The sequence below is a fragment of the Triticum urartu genome, chromosome 2A (genome assembly GCF_056163025.1).
Source record: "Triticum urartu cultivar PI428250 chromosome 2A, HENAU_Tu73, whole genome shotgun sequence".
Taxonomy (NCBI): domain Eukaryota; kingdom Viridiplantae; phylum Streptophyta; class Magnoliopsida; order Poales; family Poaceae; genus Triticum; species Triticum urartu.
Genome location: NC_141874.1, coordinates 78,504,999 through 78,524,832, shown reverse-complemented (window position 1 = coordinate 78,524,832; position 19,834 = coordinate 78,504,999). Strand labels below are relative to the sequence as shown.

Genomic DNA, 19,834 nt, shown 5'->3' with positions numbered 1-19,834 from the left:
ATAAAGCAATCTTTCTTAGGATGCATCCTAGCGGTTCTTTCTTTGCACTCATCAATGGAAATTCTCATGGCTCTGAGAGACTTATTGATATCATGCTTAGGTGGAATAGATCTAAGTTTCAAAGAATCAACATCAAGAGAAATTCTATCAACGTTCCTAGCCAACTCATCAATCTTAAGCAATTTTTCTTCAATCAAATCATTGAAATTCTTTTGCGAAGTAATAAATTCTTTAATATTACATTCAAAATCAGAGGGCGTATTATTATAATTTCCATAAGAATTGTTGTAGGAATTACCATAATTATTAGAGGAATTACTAGGATACGACCTAGGATTAAAGTTTCGTCTATACGCGTTCTTACCAAAATTATTCCTACCAACAAAATTCACATCCATAGATTCGTTATTATTCTCAATCAAAGTAGACAAAGGCATATCATTAGTATCATAGGAAACACTTTTATTAGCAAATAATTTCATAAGTTCATCCATCTTTCCACTCAAAACATTAATTTCTTCTATCGCATGCACTTTCTTATTAGTAGATCTTTCAGTGTGCCATTGAGAATAAATAACCATAATATTATCTAGGAGTTTAGTAGCTTCTCCTGAAGTGATTTCCATAAAAGTGCCTCCCGCGGCTGAATCTAAAAGATTTCTAGAAGCAAAATTCAATCCGGCATAATTTTTTTGTATAATCATCCACAAATTCAAACCATGTGTAGGGCAATTACGTATCATTAATTTCATCCTCTCCTAAGCTTGCGCAACATGTTCATGATCAAGTTGCTTAAAATTCATAATATCGTTTCTAAGAGAGATGATCTTAGCGGGAGGACAATACATAGAGATAAAAGCACCTTTGCACTTATTCCACGAATCAATACTATTTTTAGGGAAAGACGAAAACCAAGCTTTAGCACGATCTCTAAGAGAAAAAGGGAATAGCTTCAATTTAACAATATAATTGTCCACAAATCAATGATGCTATTTAGATGGGTAGCGGCATCTTCAATAGGAAGGACGGAAAACGAATCTTTCATGACAAGATTCAGCAAAGCACCATTAATTTCACAAGATTCAGCATCGGTAAGAGGAGCAATCGGAGTGCTAATAAAATTATTGTTGTTGGTATTGGTAAAGTCACACAATTTAGTATTATCTTGAGCCATCGTGACAATCAAGCAATCCAACGCACAAGCAAACGAGAGACGGGCAAAAAGAGGAAAATAGAGAAAGAGGGCGAATAAAACGGCAAGGGTGAAGTGGGGGAGAGGAAAACGAGAGGAAAATGGCAAATAATGTAATGCGGAAGATAAGGGTTTGTGATGGGTACTTGGTGTGTTGACTTTTGCGCGAACCTCCCCGGCAACGGCGCCAGAAATCCTTCTTGCTACCTCTTGAGCACTTGTGTTGGTTTTCCCTTGAAGAGGAAAGGGTGATGCAGTAAAGTAGCATAAGTATTTCCCTCAGTTTTTGAGAACCAAGGTATCAATCCAGTAGGAGGCCATGCACGAGTCCCTCGCACCTACACAAACAAATAAATCCTCGCAACCAACACGATAAGGGGTTGTCAATCCCAACACGGTCACTTACGACAGTGAGATCTAATAGATATGATTAGATAATATTTTTGTTATTTTTGCGATAAAGATTGTCGGGTGGTAGGTGCGACATATGCCAACGGGTGGCTTATCATTGTGGGAGCCAGTAAGACGTCGCCGGTGCCTGGAAACGGGATGAGGCGAAGACATGCACGCCGGGGAATCTTACCCAGCTTCGGGGCTCTCCGTGGAGATAACACCCCTACTGCTGCTCTCCGCATGATCACTAGATGGACAAGTAGCTACACAATGATCCTTGAGCTGTTCGGTGGGAGGAGGAAGAAGGGCACGGCTCGCTCTCTTCTCCTCCCTATGTGGTGTCTAAAACTAGCAGGGATCAACCCTTTGCATGGGCGTCCCGGGGGGTTTATATAGGCCTACCCCGGGGGGTACAATAGTAATCCGGCTAGGCGCGGGGCCCAACCGTCTGTGACTACCCTCGCCGGCTTCTGCACCGACTGCTGGGGCCCGCCGGCTGGTGGGTCCCGCCGGCTGCCAACTCCTTGGCAACAGGCAGGCCCCACTGCCAAGGGTCTTGTCGGTGGCTGGTTACTGCTCCCATGGGTCTTGTCGTGGGCCGCGCTGGCGGCCCGTCATGGGTGACATCAGGGTCTACATGCCAACAGTGCCGTGCCGGACGGGTCATGCCCACTCCGTACGGCGCACTGTGCCAGGCGTGCTCCGGGATTCAGGGGTGGCAGGCTTCACTATAGCCACGCCCCGTCACATCGCCGCTAGGTGGATGCAAACTTTGAGGGTACGGTCTCGACCGCTTTATGGGAGCCAGCTTCTTGGAGTCGGCCTCCTCACGGTCGGCTTCTCGAAGTCGGCCCTCCCATGGCTTTCTTCATGAGGGCTAAAGTCGGGCCGCCTTTCGAAAGCCGGCCTGGGTGACAGCCAGCAAGGGGAAGGCGGCCCCATGTCTTGGAATCTTGAGAGCCGGACGGGCTCATAATTTTTTCAGAAGGGCCAGGGGAAGCCGGCTAGGCTACCCATGGCTATTTACTCCGACAGTAGTCCCCGAAGCTGACCGAGCTTCGAGGCGGACAAAGGGACGAGAAGCTTGGTCAGCTTCCTACCCTGAAGAGCCGGCTTTGCTGGTGTATGCCGATTTCGGGGAGCCCTGCGTCTTGCAGGCGGGAAAGTGGTCGACCCGCGTGCTGACCGCGGGTCCTCTTGCGGGCCACGTGGCAGTGAGACCCTGCCAGTGCACGCGCGCTACGGGATGCCGCCGCAGGCCCAGGCCAGCCACTCCTAAGCCTCGGCCCGAACGCTGATCTTATGTGGCCTAGGTGGACCGCTCGCCTTCCCGTGGCGATTTTATTTCGCCGTTAGGGCGCAATAAACGCGGGACGTGGGGGAGTGGGCACGATCGATCCCCACGTTTCCCCACGCCGTGCCTCCTCGGCTCCGCCACGCGAGCCTATAAGTAGGGGGAGGAGGGGGGGAGACAGAGGTTCGCACGCTCTCTCTCGCTCCGCCCCTTATCGTCCTCCTTTCTTCCTCTCGTTGCCGCCGCAGCCTTCCGTCTCAGCGCCGCTGCGCCGCCACATCGTCTTGCTCCCATGGCGCTGTCGAGCTCGTGGGATGGCTCCAACGTCCATGAGGACCATCTTGAGTTCCTCCGCCTGACTCGGCGCCTGCCCGACGCCAACCTCGTGCGGGTCCGCCTGGCGCCAGAGATGGAGATCTCGCCGGCACCGGAGGAGGGCGAGCGGGTTGTCTTTCGCTCGCACTTCCTGTGCGGCTTCGGCCTTCCGGCGAGCGGATTCCTATGCTCCTTCCTCGAGTTCTACAATCTTCAGCCACATCACCTCACGCCCAACGCGGTGATGCTGCTGTCGTCCTTCGTCTCTCTCTGTGAAGGTTTCTTGGGGCTGCTCCCCACGCTGGAGCTCTGGGGGGAATTCTTCCAGAGCAAACTCGGCACCGTCGTCGTAGGCGTGCCTGCCCCCTGCGGGGCCTACATAGCCATGAGGAGGTCGGGCGAGAACAACCCGTTCCCGTCCATCCCCCTGATCCAGTCGGTGAAGATCTGGCAGAAGTCGTTCTTCTACGTGAAGAACATCGGCCAGCAAGGAGACCACGTCAACCTGCCGGCTTACGTAGCCGGCCCGCCGGCTGGGAGACAGCCCTCATGGAGTTTCCGGTACAGGTCACTGTCTTAGGCTGGGAACACTGCCGTCTCCCGGCTTCGGGTGATGATCCAGTCGGAAGGCCTGAGCGGGGCCGACTTGGTGGCCGCCTTCGTGGAGCGCCGGATACTTCCTCTCCAAATCTGGCCCCACATGATGTGTCAGATGAGCGGCCGCTTCGACCCAAGCCGGCTGAGCACCTGGGAGATGCCTCATGCGGAGGTGTCGTACATGGTAAATTATATCTCCAATTGCAAGCTCGACGAGGACTGGCGATACGGCAAGGTGCCGTATTCTCGCGCCAACCCTCCGCCCGTGGTAAGCTTTCCTCTCTTTCTTCTTTGTTTTGGTATCCGGCTTTATGATGGCCGGCTTCTGATCGGTCGGTTCCTCTTAGCAGAACCCCCTTCTTCCGCCGACGACCGGGGCAGCAGGGATAGAACGCCAGTACGTCCCCGACCGCACGGTGGACGACGTCGACGACCCGGATTTGGGAGCAGCCGCCATGGAAAACGCCATCATGGGGGACGACGCCGAGCCCGGAGGCACAGGCCATACCGCTAGCTTCGAGGACTGGCCGGATGATGCCGAAGCCGAAGTCGCCCCGCGTCGCCAGCCGGCGGCCGACCATCAGGGCGCGGGCTTGTCCACCGCGCCGGCTGCCAGTGGCGGCGCACAGAAGCGCCGGGTCGCATCAATCCTCTTCGGTAGTCGGCCGAAGAAGTCCAAAGCCTCCACCGCGGCGACCAAACGAGATGAGGCGGCCGCGAAAGCGGCCCGCTTCCGCAAGGCGGTGAAGCAACCTCAGGCGATCTCAGCGTAAGTCGTCGATTGCCTGGTCGCATGCTTTTCATCATTCTCTCCTGTTCGAACATTTTTCCTAACCATTTCCCGCTCGCTGGACAGGGCGCCGCTTTCCCTTGAGCGGGGTCCGGGCAGCTCCGTAGTCGGGCCGACTGGAGGGTCTTCGGGCTCCCGCCGCGTGGACCCCCGCGCTGACCTCAGGGAGGCCACGGAATGCAGCGCCCGTGAGGCGCGGGAGGAGCGTGAGGCGGCAGAAAAAGCGGCCGCCCAGGCGGCGAGGGAGCAGGCCGACGCGGCAGCCAAGGCCCAGGCGGAGGCGGCGACCGGGGAAACGGAGGCGGAGGGTTCGCGTAACCAGCCTCCGCTGCTCGCCATTCCCCTTCGAGCCGTGGCCCCTGACACCCCATTGCGGAAATCGTCCAAGACCCGCCGCTGATGAAGAGGAGGGAGGACATCGTGGTCTTCGCGGGGAGAGCGCCACCGGCAGCGCCAACCGGAGCGGGCCAAGGCGGCCAATCGTCAGCGGCACCAGAGGAGCCGGCCGGGGGTGAGCCGGAGGACGGAGCCGGCTTCGAGGTGCAGCCGGTGACGCGTTGGCGCGCAGGGGGAGGCGCCGCTCCGCCAGAGTCGCGCCGAGTTGCGGGCGCCGGCCAGTCGGCGGAGGCTCTGGAGGCGGCCAGCACCGCCACGTCCGAGTGGACTCCCAGCGGGGGGACTGGCGAGCTGAATGTGGCGGCTCAAGAGGTCCGGAGCCGGCTTCAAGCTCAGGCCGCCCTGCTGCAGCAGTACACCCAGGAGTTCCTGTCGACGCGGGCCGCCATCCGGGTGAGTCTTTCATTCTTGGCCGCTTTGGTCTCTTGATTTCTTCCGTGGGGGCGCGTCAGCGCACCCACTGGGTGTAGTCCCCGAGATTCAGGCCGACTGCTGAGCAGTCGGGTCGGATCTTTCTTGACGACTACCTTAATTTTGCTTCCTGTCTGAACTTCCAGGAATATCATAACTCCCGTGCTGCCGCCTTCAACTCCCAGGCTCAGGAGTTGGGTCGGAATACCGACGACCTGGTCAACAGCCGAAGTAAGTGCTTGATCTTGTCTGTCTCCTGTGGGGGCGCGTCAGGGCACCCACTGGGTGTAGTCCCCGAGATTCGGGCCGACTGCTGAGCAGTCGTGTCAGATCTTCCTTGACGACTTTTTCCTTATTGGTTTTTTTCTTTTTTCTTTCTTTCTTCTTTCGTGCTTTCAGGGGCCAACGCCGACTTGAGGAGGGAGCTCAGCGAAGCGCAGGCCGCCCTTCGTACCAAGGATGCTGAGTACGCTGCCTTGGTCCAGGAGCGTGACCGCCTGGCCAAGAAGCTGGCTGACCAAGAGGAGAGCCACAAGGCGGCCCTGCAGAAAGCGCAGGATAGCGAGGCCGCCCTGAAGTCAGAGTGTGAGACCGAGGCGGCGAGCTGGGCTGAGACCCGGCGAGCGCTGGATGAAGGCTTCGGCCGCATCGAGGACTTGATCGACGGTAAGCCGCCTTCCTCGCTCCTCTCCTGCCCCTTGCCGCCTGGTTTTTGGCCTGACTTGTGCTGCTGCCTATTTTCTTGCGCAGACTACTTTCCCGGCTACTCCGCCTTCGCCGCCCAAACCATCGAGGCCCATCGCGAGGCGCGCCGTCAGGCGGGGGTCAACATCGCGCCGAATGCGAATCAGACGCTTGAGGAGCAGCTCTTGGCTGTCCAAGCGCGGCTGCAGCCGGCTCACCGGATGCTTCGCCGGCTCCAACGTGCCGGGGCGCAGGTGTTGGCCGCCCTCTGGCCCAGCGAGACGATCCAGCGCACCCCAAGCCGGACTGCTGACTGGCTGGAGGTCGCAGTCGGTCGCTTTGAAGCTTGGAAGGCGTCGGCGGCCCGTCTTGGAGCCGGGCAGGCGTTGGAGTTCGTTCGAGCTTGGTACCCAGGGCTGAACCTGGACCAGCTGCGCACTTGGCGGCTGGAGGCCGACGCGGAGCTGGAGGAGGTATGGCCGGCTATCGCCCGGCGTGCTTCGACGATCGCCGAGTGCACCGACATCAGCGTTTTTGCACCTGAAATCAATGATGGCGGCGTTGCCCAGCCGGAGAAGTGGTTCGGGCTCAACCCAGCGGTGGGCGAGGACTCGGCAGAGGAGATCGCCTCCAGCGACGAGGGCGAGGATGACGAAGAAGAGGACGGTGAAGACGTCGAGCCGGCTAGTGGAACAACCAGCCGGCCTCAGGCTGACCGTGCCTCCAGCAACGAGGTGCGTGGAAGTGCGCCCTCTGCGGGAGGCGGTGATCAAGCCGAGGTTCGCCAGCCGGCCACTCCTTCAGCCGGCACAACCTTCTCCGCCGACCAGCCCGGCTCGTCGGTCGCTCCGCCAGCTTGACCTGCCGTCCTTATTTTTCCTGCTTGTTGCCTTTTAAACAATCTTTATTAAGCTTTCGCAGTTCCACCCACTGGGGGTGTATCCAAACTATGTTGAATGCTGGCCTCTTGGAGGTCTTTTATGTAAATATTATTATGTGCATGTTTGGTTTCCATTCGCGTATGCTTTTTATCCTTAGGCTTTTTCCTTTGCCGCCTTCCCTCTTTGGGGAGGCAAGTACTCGAGCTTTCTTGGATTGAAGTGAAGTGAATGGAAACCGGCCGGCCGGCTACTTTGGTAGTCGGTCGGTGGTAGGTGGCAAACCGGCTTTCGTTATATTAGTCCGTTGGTCCCTGGCCATTTTTCGTGTGGGCATCCTTTCCTGCTTTTGACTCTTGCCAGCCGGACAGCTGGTTCTAAGAACTGCGACTTTGGCAAGAGCTAAGCCTGGGTGTCGGCACACTACTTGTCTGACCGCGGGTAGGATTTCTAATATAACTCCAGTCGGCCAGTCCCCGAGCCGACTAGTCGAACCTGGTGCCGGACGGAATAAGTAAATGAAATGACAAGGTCATAAGCATGATACTTTTCATTCATAGATAAAAGATGGCAGTCCCCGAGCCCTCCTCGGGGGCCTATTGTCTCGTATTTAGTACAAAAGTTAGCGTGATACATACTGCATTTCAACTGTAAAATCTTCGAAGGAGGTTGGCGTTCCATGGCCGTTCCGACTCCTTGCCGGAGTCGTCTCTCTTGCGTGCGTTGGGCTTCTGCGCGTCGATTAGGTTTTAGGAGTCGTTGCCTAGAGCTCTACTGATGACGAAGGGGCCCTCCCAAGGGGCCGAGAGCTTGTGCTGGCCGGTTGTTCGCTGGATCTGCCAGAGCACAAGATCGCCCTCTTGGAAAGATCCTGGCCTGACCTTCCGACTGTGGTAGCGGCGCAAACCCTGCTGGTAGATGGCAGACCGGCTGAGGGCTAACAACCGGCCTTCTTCCAGCAGGTCGACGCCGTCTTCTCGTGCTTCCTTGGCCTCCGCCTCCGTGTACATGGTTACCCGGGGCGAGTCGAATTCGATGTCAGTTGGGATGATCGCCTCGGCACCGTACACGAGGAAGAAAGGAGTGAAGCCGGTTGACTTGTTTGGGGTAGTGCGCAGACTCCAGAGGACAGCCGGCAGCTCATCGAGCCAACAGCCGGCTGAACGCTCCAGTGGTGCGACCAGTCGGGGCTTGATGCCGGAGAGGATGAGGCCGTTGGCTCGCTCGACCTGGCCGTTTGACTGCGGGTGGGCGACGGACACTAAGTCCAGCCGGATACCTTGGGCTGCGCAGAAACGTGCCAATGCTCCTTTGGCAAAATTCGTGCCATTGTCGGTGATGATGCTGTGTGGCACGCTGTACCGAGTTGTTATGTCTGTGATGAATGCCACAGCAGTCGGCCAATTCAGCTTCTTGATCGGCTTTGACTCAATCCACTTGGTGAATTTGTCCACAGCGACGAGCAAATGCGTCATGCCGCCGCGCGCCGTCTTGAATGGGCCCACCATGTCCAGTCCCCAAACGGCGAAGGGCCAGGTGAGGGGAATGGTCTTGAGTGCCGAAGCCGGCATGTGTTGCTTGGAGCTGAAGAGTTGGCACCCTTTGCAATATTTAACTAATTCTTTGGCGTCATCCAAAGCAGTCGGCCAGAAGAAACCATGGCGGAAATCTTTGGCGACGAGTGATCTTGAAGCCGCATGGTGGCCGCATTCTCCTTGGTGAATGTCTCTGAGGATTGCAATGCCCTTCTCTTGCTCGACGCACCGTTGGAGGACTCCAGTGACACTGCGCTTGACGAGTTCTCTGTTGACGATTGTGTATGCTCCGGCTCGACGTTGGACTTGTCTTGCCTCTGTTTCGTCAGCCGGTAGATCTTGGTTTACTAGGAAGTTGAGGATGGACTGAGCCCATGACGGAGCCGTGACTTCTCCTACTGCCAATGTGGCTACTGCCATCAGGGTGGGCGGGCTGGGTGGTGAAATGCTGGAGTCGGCCGCTGGCTGTTTTGTTGGTGCAGTCCCCGGGCCGGCTACTGCAGTCCCCGAGCCGGGTGTGGCAGTCCCCGAGTCGGTTGCCGAAGTCCCCGGGCCGACTACTGAAGTCCCGGGGTCGCCTGCTTGGTTCTTCGAGCCGGACCCGGCCGCGTCGGGGTCAGGCGGTATGAAGATGGAATCGGACTCTGGAGACGGCTTGATGGACGGCTTGAGGAGGCGTTGTAGAGCGACGCCGGTTGGTATTGCTTGCCGAGTGGAGCCTATTCGAGCCAGGGCATCAGCTGGCTCGTTGTCGGCTCGTGGTACGTGGTGGAACCCGCATCCTTCAAAGTATCCGCTGAGTTGTTGAACCAGGAAGCGGTAGCTTGCCATATTTGCGTCCTTGGCGTCCCAGTCGCCGGATGATTGCTGAACCACCAAGTCTGAGTCGCCATAACATAGGATCCGGCGGATGCCGAGTTCCTTGGCAAGCCGGAGCCCGTGTATGAGTGCCTCGTACTCGGCTACATTGTTGGAGGCGGCAAAGTGAATCTGCAGCGTGTATCTGAGCTTGTCGCCTTTGGGAGAGGTAAGGACGACGCCAGCTCCCAAGCCGGTGCGCATCTTGGACCCGTCAAAGTGCATGCGCCAACTGGTGGAGTCGGGAGCCGGCGGCAGGTACTGGGTCTCGGCCCAGTCGACGAGGAAGTCGGCCAGTGCTTGGGACTTGATGGCGGTGCGGGGCTGGTAGAAGATTGTGTAAGGGGCCAGCTCGATGGCCCATTTCACCACTCGGCCAGATGCGTCCCGGCTGCCTATGATCTCGGCCAGCGGGGCGGTGCATACGACCGTGATGGGATGCTCTGGAAAGTAGGGCTTCAGTTTCTTGGCGGTGAAGTACACGCCGTAACACATCGTCTGGTAGTGCGGGAAGTTCTGCTTTGAAGCGGACAGCACCTCGCTCAAATAATACACCGGCCACTGGACCGGCTGGGCTCGGCCTTCTTCTGGGCGTTGGACTACGATGACGGTGCTGACCACCCGGCTGGTTGCGGCAATGTAAAGGAGCATGGGCTCTTTCTCAGTCAGCGCCGCTAGGACGGGCGGCGTGGCCAGCATCTTCTTCAGCTCGTGAAAAGCTTGGTCGGCCTGGTCATTCCACTCGAAGTGAGTGCTCTTCTTCATGTGGCGGTAGAGGGGGAGAGATTTCTCTCTGAGCCGGCTGATGAAGCGGTTCAAGGAGTCCAAGCATCCGGTGAACTTTTGGATGTCTCGAAGCTTGGTGGGGATCGCCATTCTCTCGATGGCCTTGATCTTCACCGGGTTGCATTCGATGCCGCGTTCGGAGACCAGGAAGCCTAGGAGCTGGCCGGCTGGCACTCCGAACACGCATTTCTCGGGGTTGAGCTTCATTTGGAACCGGTGTAGGTTCTCAAACGTTTCTTTGAGGTCTTCCAGCAAGGTGCCGCGCTTCTCCGTCCTCACCACAATGTCGTCCACGTAGACGTGAGCGTTTCTGCCGAGTTGCTTGAGGAGGCACTTCTGCATGCAACACTGAAAAGTGGCACCGGCATTTCTTATGCCGAATGTCATAGTCAGGTAGCAGAAGGCTCCAAATGGCGTGATGAAGGCGGTCTTTAGGCGGTCGTCCGGATCTAGCTTTATCTGGTGATATCCTGAGTAAGCATCCAAGAAACTCAACAGCTCGCATCCGGCCGTGGAGTCTATCACTTGGTCAATCCTCGGCAGGGCAAAGGGATATTTAGGGCAGGCCTTGTTGAGGCTTGTGTAGTCTATACACATGCACCACTTGTTGTTCTTCTTTAACACGAGGACCGGGTTGGCAAGCCACTCTGGAAAGAAGACTTCCATAATGAAGCCGGCTGCCAGAAGCTGGGCTATCTCCTCCCCTACAATCCTTCTCTTTTCCTCTGATAGTCGGCGGAGGGGCTGCTTGACTGGTTTCGCATCTTTTCGGACCTGTAGTTTGTGCTCGGCGAATTCCTTCGGAACACCCGGCATGTCCTTGGGGGACCATGCAAAGATGTCCCGATTCTCATGGAGGAAATCGGCGAGCTCGCTTTCCTATTTGCTGTTCAGGCTTGCCCTGATGACGGCAAACCTCTCGGGGTGCTCGGGGTCAAGGGGTATCTTCTTGGTTTCTTTGGCCGGCTGGAAAGATCCTTGGGCATCATACTCCTTGGGGTCGGGGGACTGGTTCGGCTGCTTGCTGGCCATGGCCACGACCCGGTCCAACATCTTCTTCTCTTTGGCAATCACAAGGGACTCGGCCAGCCGGCTGCTGGCGGCAGCGCACTCGGAAGACTTCTTGTAATCGCTGGCTACGGTGATGACGCCCTTCGAACTTGGTATCTTCATCTTGAGGTATGCATAGTGGGGAACTGCCATGAAACTGGCCAAGGCGGGTCGGCCAAGCAACGCGTGGTAGGGGCTCTCCAGGTCCACCACTTCAAACCAGATTGCTTCCCGGCGGAGATGCTCCTTGTCCCCAAAGAGTACATCAATCTTGATCTTGCCAATGGGGGCGCAGGACAAGCCGGGTACGATGCCATGAAACACTGTCCGAGTAGGCATGAGTTGCTTCGTCTTGACATTTAGCTTCTCCAGGGTGTCACGGTACAAGATGTTGATGCTGCTCCCGCCATCTATCAGCACGCGGGAGAAGCGGGCAGCGCGTCTGTCCGTCGCGAGGGTGGCTTCCAGGACCAACGCATAAGAGCCGGGAGACGGCATCACCTCTGGATGGTCGGCCCGGCTCCAGCTGATGGGTTTTTTTGACCAATGCATGTGTCCGGCGGGGTTGGCAGCGACCACGCTGACTTCCTGGCGCTCTCGGCGTTTGCCGCGCCGGTCTTCGAGCTGGCTTGTAAAGACGATGTAGGTTTCTTGCTCGTCGGGGAATTCGTCGTGCACGGCTCCGACTGCGGGCCGAGCGGCCGGAGGCAGCGGGCCGGCAGGTGGAGGCGGCGCGAGCCCCTCGCCTTTAGAGATTCGGGTGAGCCAATGGCACTTCCGGGTTGTGTGGTTGGACGGCTTCGCGCCGCTATGGAATTTGCACGGGGCATCGAGAGTTTGCTCGTAGGAGAAAGCCGGCTGCCAAGCCGGCCGGCCGCCCTTGGGCTTCTTGGGCGCGGGTCGCCCTTCAGGCAGCGCGTCTTCGACCGTGGCCACCTGCCGACTAGCGGGAGGCGGCGCAGGGCCCTTGCGCTTGTGGTCGTTCGGGTGTGGGCGTCGGCCGGAATCCCCTGCCGGCATCTTGGGCGCCGGGTTGAGTACTTTCCCGGACGCGTCTACCCAGAGCTCGGTCTTCATAGAAGAGTCGGCGGTGGCGTATTTGTCTTCTATGTCCAGAAGCTCGTCGAGCGTAGTCGGCTCGTCGCAGAGGAGCTTGTGCTTGAGGAGGGTACCTTCTCGGCACCCGGCAGTGAAGTATTCGATGGCTTGCACCTCGTGCACCCCCTCGCGAGAATTGCGGAGCTCGGCCCAACGCGTGAGGTAGTCGCGAGTGGACTCGGCTGGGCCCTGTACGCACAGGGAGAGCTGCCTGGGCTTGGGGGCCCTCTTGTAGGTGCTGGTGAAGTTGCGGATGAATGCTTCGGTGAAATCTAGCTAGTTGTTGATGCTGAGAGGCTTGAGGCTGTTGAGCCAGCTCCGCGCCGTGCCTTGCAGCATGAGGGGCACGTACTTCACGGCAACGCGCCGGTTGCCGTTGGCTATGCTGGCCGCCGTGGAGTAGTCGATCAACCAATCTTCCAGCTTCACGGAGCCGTTATACTTGGGCGTGTCTCTTGGGAGCGAGAACCCTTTGGGGAAAGGCTCGTCGCGGATGCGGGGGCCGAAATAAGGCGGGCCGACATCGTCTTCTTCTTCCAGCGCCAGGGATCGCTCCAGGCGGTCGATCCGATGGCGGGCGTCGTTCTTGCCGACTCCTTCGCGGCGACCTAGTCGGCCGCTGAGAGTCGGGTGCGCCACTGGCGGCGTGGTGGGATATCTCTCTCCGCGGGGTTGAGGCGGAGGCGAGTTGCCCCGCCATTCCATGGCTCGGGGATGGCCGTCCGCGTCTCGCTCGATGGAGATTCGGGTGCGGCTTCGGCTGGCCGCCGGCTCTTTCTCGCGCCGCGCGCGGGCGTTGGTCGTAGTCGGTGTCCGGGACGTCGCGTCGTGATCTCGTCGCGGGGGAGGGCTTCCCGCGCGGGCGTCGGCTTCGTGCCGTCGTGCGGCCGCGTCGATCAGTTGCTGGATGCGCCGGGTCATGTGGGGGAGTTCTTCGGCCTCCAAGCCGTCCAACTCGTCCACAGCCGCCTGGGCGGCACGCAAGTTCTCGAGCGGAGTGGCATAGACCGGGCGGTCGACTCCCAGCATGTCGGGGATGACGGCGCCGCGTTGCTTGACAATGCCGGCCCGGCTTGGCCCGCCCGGGGCCGGCGTGACGAAGGCGGCGCGGTCAGCTTCGCGCTGGTAGGCCTTAGTGAGGCGTCTCACGGAAGCCAGCCTCCGGCCCTCTGCGAGGAGGGCGAGGCGGCGTGCCTCCAGTGCTTCTTCGTCGGCATCAGCCGGGAGGGGGGTGGACAAGTCGTGGGCCGCCGCGTGCGGGGCGTCGTGGGCACTCTCGTCGGCCGGGCCGCCCTGGCCGACGACCATCACTTCGGTGGTGATAGTATCGCGCCCGTCGGTCCGAGGAAGCGGGTCGTTGTAGATCGCGACGTTGGTGGGGAAGGTGTCGAAGGAGGCCGTGTCGGAGTCGACAGGCATCGGGTCGGCGGAGCCAACCGACTCTAGATCCACAGCGGGCTCGCTGGAGACATGGAGCTGGCCGAGGAGGTTGGCGAGGTGGTCGGTGGCCGCATCGGAGGCGAGCTCGTCGGAGATGAGGGTTTCGTCGAGGAGATTGGCGAGGCTGCTCGCCGCGCAGATGCTGGTGACGCCTTGCAGCGCGTCGTGGCAAGCGCCATCGGGCGTGCCAGGCTGTCTACGCTCGCTGGGGAGGAAGAGGGTTCCCGTCCAGAACAGGTCTCCGGACGACGGTGCACCTGGCCCCACGGTGGGCGCCAAATGTCGGGTGGTAGGTGCGACATATGCCAACGGGTGGCTTATCATTGTGGGAGCCAGTAAGACGTCGCCGGTGCCTGGAAACGGGATGAGGCGAAGACATGCACGCCGGCGAATCTTTCCCAGCTTCGGGCCTCTCCGTGGAGATAACACCCCTACTGCTGCTCTGCGGGGTCTCCGCATGATCACTAGATGGATAAGTAGCTACACAATGCTCCTTGAGCTGTTCGGTGGGAGGAGGAAGAAGGGCACGGCTCGCTCTCTTCTCCTCCCTATGTGGTGCCTAAAACTAGCAGGGATCAACCCTTTGCATGGGCGTCCCGGGGGGTTTATATAGGCCTACCCCCTGGGGGTACAATGGTAATCCGGCTGGGCGCGGGGCCCAGCCGTCTATGACTACGCTCGCCGGCTTCTGCGCCGACTGCTAGGGCCCGCCGGCTGGTGGGTCCCGCCGGCTGCCAACTCCTTGGCAACAGGCAGGCCCCACTGCCAAGGGTCTTGTCGGTGGCTGGTTACTGTTGCCTCAACCTGATGACGAGGGCTTCGTCGAGGTAACCGTGGCTACAGTGCCGCCGACCGGTGGGCGATCGCTGTAGCCTTACCGCGTCTTGTCTCCTTAATGGGGTGTCTCCTTCGAGGGGGGTAGCGAGCCGGCTGCGGGGAGCCGGCCCCGTCTCGGGCCGACTGGGGGAGGCCTGGCCGCCTTCGGGCGTCTCTCTGCCCGAAGGGGCCCACCGCCCGTGGGCCGCGCTGGCGGCCCGTCGTGGGTGACATCAGGGTCTACATGGCAACAGTGCCGTGCCGGACGGGTCTTGCCCACTCCGTACGGCGCACTGTGCCAGGCGTGCTCCGGGATTCGGGGGTGGCAGGCTTCACTGTAGCCACGCCCCGTCACATCGCCGCTAGGTGGATGCAAACTTTGAGGGTACGGTCTCGACCGCTTTATGGGAGCCGGCTTCTTGGAGTCGGCCTCCTCGTGGCCGGCTTCTCGAAGTCGGCCCTCCCATGGCTTTCTTCATGAGGGCTAAAGTCGGGCCACCTTCCGAAAGCCGGCCTGGGTGACAGCCAGCAAGGGGAAGGCGGCCCCATGTCTTGGATTCTTGAGAGCCGGACGGGCTCGTAATTTTTTCAAAAGGGCCTGGGGAAGCCGTCTAGGCTACCCATGGCTATTTACTCCGACAAAGATGCAATGTAAAATAGAAGGAAAAGGAAATAACTAAGTATTGGAAGATTAATATGATGGAAGATAGAGCCGGGGGCCATAGGTTTCACTAGTGGCTTCTCTCAAGAGCATAGGTATTCACAGTGGGTAAACAAATTACTATTGAGCAATTGACAGAATTGAGCATAATTATGAGAATATCTAGGTATGATCATGTATATAGGCATCATGTCCGAGACAAGTAGACCGACTCCTGCCTGCATCTACTACTATTACTCCACACATCGACCGCTATCCAGCATGCATCTAGAGTATTAAGTTCAAGAGAACAGAGTAACGCTTTAAGAAAGATGACATGATGTAGAGGGATAAACTCATGCAATATGATGTAAACCCCATCTTGTTATCCTCGATGGCAACAATACAATACGTGCCTTGTTGCCCCTACTGTCACTGGGAAATGACACCGCAAGATTGAACCCAAAGCTAAGCACTTCTCCCATTGCAGGAAAGATCAATCTAGTAGGCCAAACCAAACTAATAATTCGAAGAGACTTGCAAAGATAACCAATCATACATAAAAGAATTCAGAGAAGATTCAAATATTGTTCATAGATAAACTTGATCATAAACCCACAATTCATCGGTCTCAACAAACACACCGCAAAAGAAGATTACATCGAATAGATCTCCACAAGAGAGGGGGAGAACTTTGTATTGAGATCCAAAAGGAGAGAAGAAGCCATCTAGCTAATAACTATGGACCCGTAGGTCTGAGGTAAACTACTCACACTTCATCGGAGAGGCTATGGTGTTGATGTTGAAGCCCTCCATGATCAATGCCCGCTCCGGCGGAGCTCCGGAAAAGGCCCCAAGATAGGATCTCGTGGATACAGAAAGTTACGGCGGTGGAATTAGGGGTTTGGCTCTGTATCTGGTAGTTTGGGGGTACGTAGGTATATATAGGAGGAAGGAGTACGTCGGTGGAGCAACAGGGGGCCCACGAGGGTGGAGGGCGCGCCTGGGGGGGTAGGTGCGCCCCCTACCTCGTGGCCTCCTGGTTGATGTATTGGCGTAGGGTCTAAGTCCTCTGGATCATGTTCGTTCCGAAAATCACATCCCCGAAGGTTTCATTCCGTTTGGACTCCATTTGATATTCTTTTTCTGCGAAACCCTAAAATAGGCAAAAAACAGCAATTCTAGGCTCGGCCTCCGGTTAATAGGTTAGTCCCAAAAATAATATAAAAGTGTATAATAAAGCCCAAGAATGTCCAAAACAGAATATAATATAGCATGGAACAATAAAAAATTATGGATACGTTGGAGACGTATCAGGGGCACACCCCGGAGACGCGTGCCGCCTCTTCGGACATGCCACCACACCGTACAGCATGTATGAGGGCCCGGTGCAATGCTCCGGTGGAATTGCTACCCCCAGGGTCCCCATCTCGCCTAACGCTGTAGCATTTGAGCATGGGATCTAGCCCTTTGACTTTGCACGAGCGGGCTTTGACCAGTGGAACGGCTAAGCCTGGCGAGCCCAAGCACTACGGCAAGAAGACCGCGCAGAGGAAGAAGGCCTACTCCGATGGGTATCTGAAGTTACATCCTGACACACCCGACCCCATTGCGGCGGATCTGGACGATAGGGTGGTGGTGGGCATGGGGCCCAAGGAGCACGGTCGGGAGGCGATTCTCGATGATGTGATCACTCCTACTATCTCCTACACACAGCTCCATCGGATCGACCCGAGCCTGAGCCAGCGCACGAGCACGCCAATGACCAGGGCACAGTCACAGTCCCTCTTTCAGGTGCGGCAAACTGCAAGTATTTTCCCTCTTATCTTCATTGCTCACTTTATTTTCCGCATTTAGTAGTTTTATGAGTTCCATCATGTCATACCGTAGGCCTACATGGAGTACACGCGCTAGGAGACCATGGCGTGGCACGAGAGCCTTTATGCATACCATGTGCAGAGGGATCGCCAGATGCAGCACGTATTTTAGGAAATGGCGGCCGGCAAGTGACCTCAATTGCAACCAGCACAATGTCCTCCTGCACAACCAAGGCTGCTGACCTTTGAGGAGTTTGTGGCACAGAAACCTGGCCCCTCGCCGGTTAGTTCATCCCCAATCTATTCACCCAAATCATATCATGCCTTTCAACACAGTCATATATCCCGTTAATATGTCTTTTCAACATCCAGGGAACCGATGGATCAACCGTCGGCAGTGGTCTTCATAGCACTCCCGAGTCACGGAGCCCGACCACTCCGATCCGCGGAGGCGGAGGTGGAGGCGGTCTTGGCGGTAGCACTGCTGCTAGAAGTGACGACCTGGGCTTCGGCGGTCTTGGTGGTGATGACCTCCGCGGTGCTCGACGTCCTGGCGCTTAAGCCTTTTGGGTACTTGTGTGCTTATGCTTATGTTTCTTTAGATGACTTGTGTGTGGTGATGATGATCCTTTAGATGACTTGTATGTGGTGGTGATGATCCTTTCGGTTACTTTTGATGGTCCTTTAGATGACTTGTGTGATTTCTTTATATGCTTATGTTGATTCTGATGATGCTTATGCATATATTGTTGTGACAGTGCCAGATGATACTTAGATTTGTTCCATATGTCTATTTCCATCATATATATTTGCTGTATATTTGAATTGAATTGATCTGGAAACAAACAGGAAAAAGAAAAAAAATCAAATACAAACTATGCCAACGGCTAGGCCGTTGACATAGTGCTCGCGTGAGCGCCCAGTTGCTGACACGTGGCATCTGTGTTGACGGCCTAGCCGTCGGCATCGTTTTAAACTAAGCCGACGGCTAAGCCGATGGCTAGGCCATCGGCATAGCCCTGTCCCAGGAACGCCGAGTTGCCGACACGTGGCATCTATGCCGACGGCCTAGCCGTCGGCTTAGTTGCGCCACGTGGCGAGCAGAGGTTGGTCGTCACTTGACGGCGGCCACTGTTAGATGGGAACGTTGCCGACGGCCAGGGCCGTCGGCATAGTTGTACGGACAACGTCGGGATAGGTCCTATGCCGACGGCCTTTCTATGCCGACGACCTCCCGGGCTACGCCGACGTATATGTTGCCGACGGACCTATGCCGACGGGGGCCTGTCCCGACGACATAGCAGGGCTATGCCGACTGCCAGGGCCGTCAGCATAGGGTGCAATTCCGGTAGTGACGGCCGTCAGCATCTCCACCGGACGACCTTCTTCTACTGCAACACCACGGGGTTCATGGTGTCGCTGCTCATCATCGTGCTGCTCCTGGTCCGGAGCCTGCAGAGCCGGTGCTCTGTGCCATGGTGCAGCTGTGCGAGCTCATCCTGGTTGTGCTGCTCGGCCTCCTGGGGGGCCTACGTCGCCGGGAGCTGCGGGAATGCGGGCTCCTCTGCCAACGTCATCGCGCTGATCGACCTGGTTCTCGTCTACATCTTCCTCATGATGATGGTGTTGGTGGTTGTCTCGAATCCTCTCGTGGTGGTGATGCTACTGTGCTTGCTCGGCCTCATTGGCGCGTACGCGACCGGGAGCTGCCGGGACATCGTCACCACCGTCAAGCTCATAGCCTTGCCGGCTGCTACTTTGGTGTACGTGGTAATTCACGTGGTCTTCTTCACGCTGGAACACAAGGAAATGAGCAACAAGGACAACAGGAAGCTGGAGAAGAGGCGCAAGCGGCTGCTGCTTCTCGCCATCCTGGTGGCTACCATCACTTACCAAGCTGGACTGACACCGCAGGAGGGCTTCTGCACGGAGGGGCACCGTGCGGGAGAACCCATCATGGCCGACACATACGGGATGAGGTACCAAGCGTTCTTCTACTGCAACTCGACGAGTTTCATGGTGTCCATCATGCTCATCATCCTGCTTGTGAACCCGAACTTGTATAAGCCGGGCATACGGTGCTACGCGCTATATGTGTGCATGGTGAATTGGTGATCGCCCTGTTCGGCCTGATGGGCGCTTACCTCAGCGGGACTACCTCAGCAGCTAGCATCATGTACGTCTTCGTCCTGGTCGCCGCGGCAATCACGCTGATTGCCATCACGGTCATGGCGCTGCTGGTCCTGCTCATATTCGGCGATTCCAATGGAGAAGAAGACCGCAACTCATAACGGCCAAGTCCAGCCGGCGACAGGGCAATGAGGCGACAACACAAGAGCGGGAATAGTGCCAGGCGGAAGTACATGATGGTGCTGGTGATCCTGGCGGCGAGCGTCACCTACCAGGCCGCCATGAAGCCGCCCGATGGCGACCATGGGGGGAACGCCATGATGCGGCTTAGCAACCCGCCCCGGTACAGCGCCTTCTTCTACTGCTACTCGACCTCGTTCGTGGCGTCGGTCGTCGTCATCGTCCTGCTACTGCAGGAGTCTCTGCAGAACAATGTCTTCCTGCTCTATGCCATGAACACAGCAATCGTGCTAGACCTGCTCGGCCTCCTCGGGGCGTATGCCGTCGACAGCAGCCGAGGGTGCAAGGCGATGGGGTACGTCATCACGCTGTTCGCCGCCGTGCTCGCCTACATCGCCATCCCCCTCGTGCTTTGGTTCCTGGGCAGGAGAACCCGGGACAAAGTAAATAATAGTCCTGCCTGTGAACCGGAGGCTCAGACAAAGAGCTCAAACAATTGTTACTAGTGATACTAATGATCTGTAGGAACTAGCT

The 19,834-nt window shown here is 57.3% G+C and overlaps 1 pseudogene; it reads left to right on the top strand.

The window, feature by feature from the left end:
* The window catches only part of LOC125535068 (uncharacterized), a 71,671-nt pseudogene extending 51,865 nt beyond the window's left edge, over positions 1 to 19,806 (top strand).
* Positions 19,807 to 19,834: the final 28 nt, after the last annotated feature.